Source organism: Corvus kubaryi, unplaced genomic scaffold (assembly GCF_017639235.1).
Source record: "Corvus kubaryi isolate FWS band 111438036 unplaced genomic scaffold, C.kubaryi_AGA036_p1.0 split1-65, whole genome shotgun sequence".
Taxonomy (NCBI): domain Eukaryota; kingdom Metazoa; phylum Chordata; class Aves; order Passeriformes; family Corvidae; genus Corvus; species Corvus kubaryi.
Window position 1 is genome coordinate 3,143,642 of NW_024582080.1, and position 7,519 is coordinate 3,151,160.

The 7,519-nt window shown below is 40.6% G+C and overlaps 1 long non-coding RNA gene across 1 annotated transcript; it reads left to right on the top strand.

The window, feature by feature from the left end:
* Positions 1-1,530: 1,530 nt before the first annotated feature.
* LOC121658002 lies at positions 1,531-6,040 on the top strand. Its single transcript, XR_006013820.1, has 2 exons — positions 1,531-3,842; positions 4,128-6,040. It is a non-coding gene; the product is annotated as an uncharacterized LOC121658002 (long non-coding RNA).
* The last annotated feature ends 1,479 nt before the right edge of the window (positions 6,041-7,519 follow it).

Consider the following 7,519-nt stretch of genomic DNA (forward strand, 5'->3'; position numbering starts at 1 on the left):
CTTCAGTAGTGATTTGTAAGGAGATAGAAATTCCCATACGGAAAACCCAACTTTGATGATTTGAATCATGCATGATCTTACCCTGAATATTCAGCTGGCTGCTAACCTAATTTGCAGTGTGTCACAGAGCTGTCTTTTAGGGAGAATCAGCTAATTTCAGTTTAGCAATGGAAAAGCTGTGGATCTGAGCTGTGTAGTCACCTGTTTTCTCCATCTCATGTAGAGAAATAGGCATTTTCAGAGGGCTGGACATCCCACTAACTTGAAGACACTTTTCAAGCATGAGCTAAGTCTGCCTGTGCAGTGTTTATATATTTGTATGTTATGGAAGAATTTCAGTTACTTACAGGGAGTGATGCCTAATTTCCAGTGAAGAAAATATTTCCACTCTGCCTAACTTTAACTACCTAACTACAAAGCTTAGAAGGCTGGATTGCAGTTCTTTGGATGATGGTGTGGAATGCCAGTCTCTTCTGAACTGCCCTCTGAGGAAACCAAATTGCTTTTCTAGACACTCAGCATTATGGGGTCTGTCTCTTAGGTATCTTGGTTATACAGCAGCCAGGACTGTATTACTGGCCAAGCTTTATGGATGAAAAGCTTTTTGGGTGGTGACTGAAGATCAAGTGTTTTGTTCTTTTGAGCTTACTACAAGACAGGACTGGTTTCTCAGACATGCAGGAGAGCTTGCCATATAGCCTCTGCTATGGATAACCAGGTAAAAGTGGAAAGGAATCCAGCCCCATGCTGCACTACAGTTTGAAACACTTTGTAGTAACACCATGTGTCTAAACTGAACCTGGCAGACAAAGATACTGTGACTCCAGACTGCCATGGTGCTCCATAAAAACCCCCAAATATGTCATTTTGAGCAGAAGGCCTTTTTGTAGGTAGGAAGCCTGAGAGGGAACAGTTTTCCTAGGAAACATAATGTGCCATTTCTTTCCATCAAGAGTAAAACCTCTGCCACTGAGTACCATTGAAGTTGCACCTATAGTCAGTCTTGCAAGGCAAAAGGATTCACCTCTAACTTTGTCCTCCAACTCTCAAGACAGCATTGGGCAGTGAAGTCTTGCAATCTTCTGGCAGAAGCTGCAGTCTTGCAATCTCAGGAGCAGGCGGATGATTTTAGGGTACTAAGTAATGATTGCATCCAAATGGAGATAACAATAAATATGAAGACTGTGATAGGGAGGTCTGAAGCAAGTTGCATTATTTCAAACTGTTTAATTGGTTATGTTTACCTTTTATTTCAGCTCACACTATAAGGAGATGGAAATAGAGCACATCTAAAAAAGGATGTACTGTGAAGTACATCCTTTTTGCATGTGCATAACTCACACTTCTAAAGCAACCACTGTACCTAAAATAAAATCTTTTGAGGTTCCAAGTGCAGAAAGACACTGTGAGCTTCAAAAGCCATTACAGAACAGCCATATTGCAAAGAATGTAAAAACCAGATTTTGTGCCTCATTAATATTTTCCTGTTTTGGTTTTTTCCTGGCCTGCAGAGGGACTCCTGATGCATTTTGGACTTATTTCACTTTACATAACCAACTAAATATCCACTGCCATAGGGACATTTCCCTCAACCCATACGTGTGCCCCAACTTTCAGATTCTGAAGACAGCTGCATTCTAACCCACAAAATATTATTTCTTTGTTTGCAGAAAGTGGAACTGCTCCAGGTGGAGATGATGAAACAAACATCAGAAATGAATGGCTGTTTCTAAAGAGGAACTGTTTTACTGAAGAATTCTGCCTATTCCTACTCAATTTCAAACATGCAAAGTTCTGTGTTTAGAAAAAATATCAATTTAGGCACATGGTGTTACTAAAAAAGACATTTCTCAAAAATGATGAGTTTTTGAAAACAAGGACAGTTACCAAATTCTAGTAGACAGAGTATATGTACTAGCTCAATGTAATATTTAATCTGGATTTTATGGAAGGTGTACAGAGATTGGCTTAAATATAAGAACAGAAAAAAGATGAGACACCAGGAAGCTGTCCCTTTACGTCTGAGTTTCTTCTTTAAACAACACTATTGCTTTCAGATTGAGCTACATCTTCACCAGCTGAAATCTCTGTGTAAGCACACAAACCAGCTACAGAAGGTTGAGACCAAACAGTCTGGTCCATTATTCTCCAGTTATCTGCTCTGAAGATTTCTTGCACCATCTGTTGAAACATGTACAGACATCGAATCCTGTCCCGGGTCCTGTTTGAGATGCAGGCTGGTTCTACGCGGTAATTCTGTGCTACCTGCAGGCAGTAAATGAAACGGAACAGCTCTATGCTGGTATGAAATATCCCTGTGGTATCCAGTGCCATTTAGGCTTGGAATCCAAGTTTTGCTACATATAATACACTTCCACAGCCCAAGGGGCAGGAGGAGATTAATAAAGCAAAGATAGGCATATCAAAACTAAAGAATTTCCATACTAGAAATTCCCACATTGGTGATGCTCCCACCTGCAGTGAGCAGCCATTTGGTGTTCATCTTTGACTAGTCATAATCAAGACAATTTGTTGGCTAGTATATACAAATCTCTGATGGCCTGCAGAGCTGTAAAGGGCAGCTGTGTGCTCCTGAGTCACGTGAAACTTAAACAAAGACCAGTAAGGTCCAATAGCGATTAAAAATTCCCCTTAGACTTGATCCAGGAGTGATTATACAGGACAAAAGAGGGAAGCAGTCATCTCCTCCCCAAGTGCTTCTTCACTAATTATTTAGAAAAAGTAATCTTCAAAAAAAAAAAAAAGTAGTCTAATAAAACCACGCAAAAATAGCGGAACCAGGCTTAATCACAGATACAAGGCTGTCTTTGGAAGAAGCAAAATTGGTGACTCCAATCACACCAGGGAGATGGGCTGTCCTGGTCTGTCTCAATCTTTCATTTCCCAGGGGTTTTTCAAGACAGAGTAATGCTTTGCTTGTTTGTCTGAGCCTTGGCGTGCCCTTGGTTGGAGGGGACGCAGCGTCACTTCCCACAGACCTCCTCCGGAAGCGTCTTCAGTGGGGAATTGCACAGGATGGATGTGCACGCTGGCTCCTCTTCAGAGGAAGCAGGTCAAGTGCCAATGGCTCGCGTCACCCAGAGGCAAAGAAGCAGAGAGGGGCCTCCGGTATGGGTTCCAATAGCATTTATTGTCACAGGGTCCAGGGACCAGAAGAGCCCCAAAAAGCGCTGTGCACAGGATTTTATAGAGGGGTAAATTAGGGCGGAGGAAAGGAAAGGGACCAATGGGATACAAGCAAGGGGGAGGATACAACTTAACAGTAACCAATAGGGGAAACAGGGAGGCGGGAGTTATAACAAGGAGCCAATAAACAACCGAACAACAAAGAACTTTCTGGAACAGGGGGAGGTGGTTGGAGTCAGGGTGCCACCCAGGGGGATGCAGCTTATACCTCAATACCGCCCATTGACCCGCCCTCAGATTCGCTGCGCAGGGAAATCCACCCACTGGATGGCCTTGGTTTGATTGGCGTTTGATTGCCACAGCCCAGAAATGGGCTGGGCCACCCTAACAACAGAGCAAAAGGTATGTTCTCTGATGGACATACTAGCATCAGCTAAAGCTATGTTTAAGCACCTGGAACAGCCCAACATGCATGCTTTGATAACAAAAGCACTTCTTAATTTAGCAGTGAAACTTCTGTTTCTTCTCTAACTTTATTTGCACTGCAATCTAGTACTAGACACAGTCAAATCCTGAGCAGACTCTCTCCTTTGAACAATTAGGCATGAGAAGGAAGAAATTCATTTGACTATTTGTTTCACAATTCTTTTGCAGGAGTTAAAAAACACGAAAAACAAGGAGGAACCAAACAGTAGGTAAGACTGCCACTGTTTAACTCCCATGTCCTGGTGCTCCAGGGAGCCAACAGAATAACATAGTTAATACAGAACAAAAGTGATCATAACACTTACTTTTTCTCCAGGAGTAGGTAACAATAGATAAAATAAATAAATAAATAAATATTAACTGTCCAAAACCTCCTGTCTTCCTACCTTTCTGGAGATAATTTTATGTCTGTGATGTTGTGGCATGACCCATAGAAATCATGTAACTATAAATCTGGTCATCAATCTAAACAACATCTATTTGGTATTTCCCAGGAAGATCCTTGGACCTTAGAAACAGTTTTCCAGAGCTCCTTTACTCAGTTATGTTTGGAAGCACATGGATTAATTAGAATAAGATTATTTCATGCCTGAAACACCATCCTGATACACTACAGCAACTCTTGCAACACCCTTGTGATCTACGTATCAGCACACCTGCCATGCATTTACTTTTTGAGTGATTGCCTACAGTGAAGATGAAAAAGTTTCTGTAAATCTGTGCACTAAACCAAATACCTGTTATATGTACTAATGCACATGGCAGAATATCCCAGGTCCCTTCCATTAACATGTGTGCATGTGTGTGCTTGTACAGACACATAAATATTTATATAAAGGAATGTAAGAAGAATAAATAGTCTTTTGTTTTCTCTTTTCATTGTAATTTAGCACCGGCTATTTTAAGACAAACTAGAAATTAATCATCTAGCTCTGACACCATGGGAAATTCATGTCTTTGAGTGTGTACCCAAACTCACATACCTGTGATAAAACCCCAAATGCTCTTTGGGTTTATTTCTGTCATTTCCACACATTTTCTCACATCTCTGCCTCCCAGGCAGAGACAGAAATACAGGTAAGATTGTTGAAAAATGTAGGGACTACCTCTTTATATTTCCTCCTAAATGGGCCCTAGTTTGGCAAATGTCCTCACGACATTTCCAAAACTTTTGACAATTACATGATTCAGATCAGCATAAACATGTGCACTTTGAGGGAGGCATCTGCTTCAAAGCCCACCTAAACACAGTAGTTTTTCAAAGCTTAAGCATTTGCTGTTTGATGTTGTGAGATAGGTGCTATCTTTAAAAGTTGATGGAAGGCTTTGAACACAGGCCCCAGTGTCACACACAGAAGGAAAATACCACACAAAGACGGGGAAACAGGAATGCAGTCTCCAGGATACTGCCAGAATTTCTTCCACCCTCATTATCCCTTGTCAAGGTGTGCAGTGCCCAGTGCTGGGTGCCACACACTGTGAAGGTGAGGGTCCAAAAGGAGGCTGTCGAGGGGAAAAAACACTGGGAAAGTATAAGGCTGAATGAAAAGAAGATCCACAAGCAAAGCCTGCTGACGTAAATCAGATTGTTAAGTCCAAAAAGAGAAGACTGAAGAACAGGAACAGCTTGCTAAATCAGCATTGCTAATGTTAGTAAAGAATACTTAACCATCAGCTGGATAAACTGGCAGGAAACAGGTGCTGATGCACGGTATCACCCTCAGGTGAAGAAAGGACCAGATAACTTCCATCCTGGTGATTTTGTAACCATACTGACAGATCTCCACCTGTGTTGGTTCACAGTGTAGTTTCTTCTCTTGCCTTTTTTTCTTTTTTTCTTTTTCCATCAAATAAATATATAAGTCTGCAATGCAAAAAGGAGCAGCATCAACAGGATAGACTGAGAATGTGTGAATGAATGGTTCACCCCATAAAAAGAATTTTCTGAATAACTGGGATATATATAAAAAAAAATAAACAAAATAATATAAATATAGCCCAGGTAAGTATATTGAATATAAGGCTTCAAATGAAAGCAAGTAACAATCTATACTGCCAAATGAAATAAGTCCAGAGAGAGGGCCTGAGCCCTGATCATCCACAATCCTAAATTGTTTTCTTGCTCCTTGGGTTTCTTTTGGTTCTCTAATGGTCTCTCTCCAAGAGGAATCTGCTATGGAAAGAGCTGGCCCTAAACAGTATGGACCCTGAACAGTGTGGCAGTGTGTAACTGTGCCACAAGATTTTAATGATAAGGACAGTTCTGGCCTTTTTTCTTTCATCACTATTGACAGCTGCTGTGACCTTCTCACTTGTTTTGTGCATGACAAACAAATTCTTTTGAATGTTGTCATTTTCTTTTTTTAATTATTTTGAAAAGCTGGAAATAAAAGCCAATTCCAAATAAGTAGTTTCAGTTTTCAAATACATCTCCTCAAATTGGTTTACCCCAGTATTTCAGACTTAGGGATATATATGTAGATATATAGCTATATATATATAGATATAGATATCTATATATATATATATATGCACTGGTTTGTTTGTTTATTTCACTGTCAAACTCAAAAAAGGATAAAATTAATCACTAATTTACATAGTCCTTGTCTTCAAAGACCTTTCCTTCAAGAACCTGTGACAGCCTGCTTGTGGAAATGCAGAGCCTGTGTCTTCAAAATAACACATTACTCATGTTTTCCTCAAAGAATTTAAAGTGAAACTTAAATCAATAGCAGAGTTTGCTCATGCATGTGGGGCTCTGGGCCTCTCTAAGCTCACCTCTGACAAGTGGAAGTGGCTCATAGAGCCTGTAGGGTCTGTGCTCTGCAGTGTGAGATGCCCTACAAGGCCCTGAGCTGACACCACGCTGGCAATCTTTGATACAGAGAGCTATTTCCATTACTAGGCTGCCTGTTTTAAGTGTCTCTGGTATCTCTGCATCATGCTGAAGCCATTCCTCAGCCCCTTGCTGTCCTGTGTTTCGGGCTCTCCCACATCTATCCTGGGCAGCCCCTCTTGGCCTGCCTCAAAACTCCCCTTTCCTGTGGTAATTTCAGTTCTTTTCCTCCAGCCTTGGTAGGAATAACACCTTCTAGGCTGACTGAGGATAGCTGGGTGGGTGGATAGCTTCTCCCCTGGAGCAAAGATGGGAAAAAGAGAACAAAATCCTCCACAAACCCATGTGATTAATGCTGCCTTATCTATATAATAAATCACTTGTCCTTAGCTCTTTAAAAGTTAAATTATTTAAAAATAAACTTATATCCTCCTTTTATTTAACCCTTTGTATTCAGGCAAGCAATTCAAAGCTGAACAGAGGAAAAAACATACCATCTTTAAAGTAATTCCTGTTCACATCAAGATTTTTGAAATGTCAAGATTTTCCTTGCTGATTGTAACAAATGCTGTGAAATCATGTATAACAGCAGTTATCTTGCCCATCTTCTTTTTTTTATTATCAGACTTTCTGGTGTACTGATGCTGCAAATACCTAATCAGTTCATATCTTGCCCCATTTTTCATGAGCCTGAAAAGTGAGACACTTTCTCATCTCTTTCAAGTCAAGGCTAGAGCTTGAAATTGGTATTAATGGCTTCCAAAGGAAAGTGCATGCAAGCTCTGTGAAACTGGAAAACATCCCAATGGGGAACTGGAGGGAGAAACAAATGAGAAAATAAGGAAGAAGATAAAACATTCTTTAATGATATCCTGAAAAAGAAAGGAAAAATTCTGTCTCCTTGGGGGCATGGTCGTTTGGGGAAAATGTAAGCACAACTACAAACTCTTCCAGCAAACATCTTCTTTACTAGTATATGCTCTGAGATTGCTTTCAAGTTGGCTGCTTCCCAGGAGCTAAGCACTAAGTGAGTCCCCTTGATGTGCATGG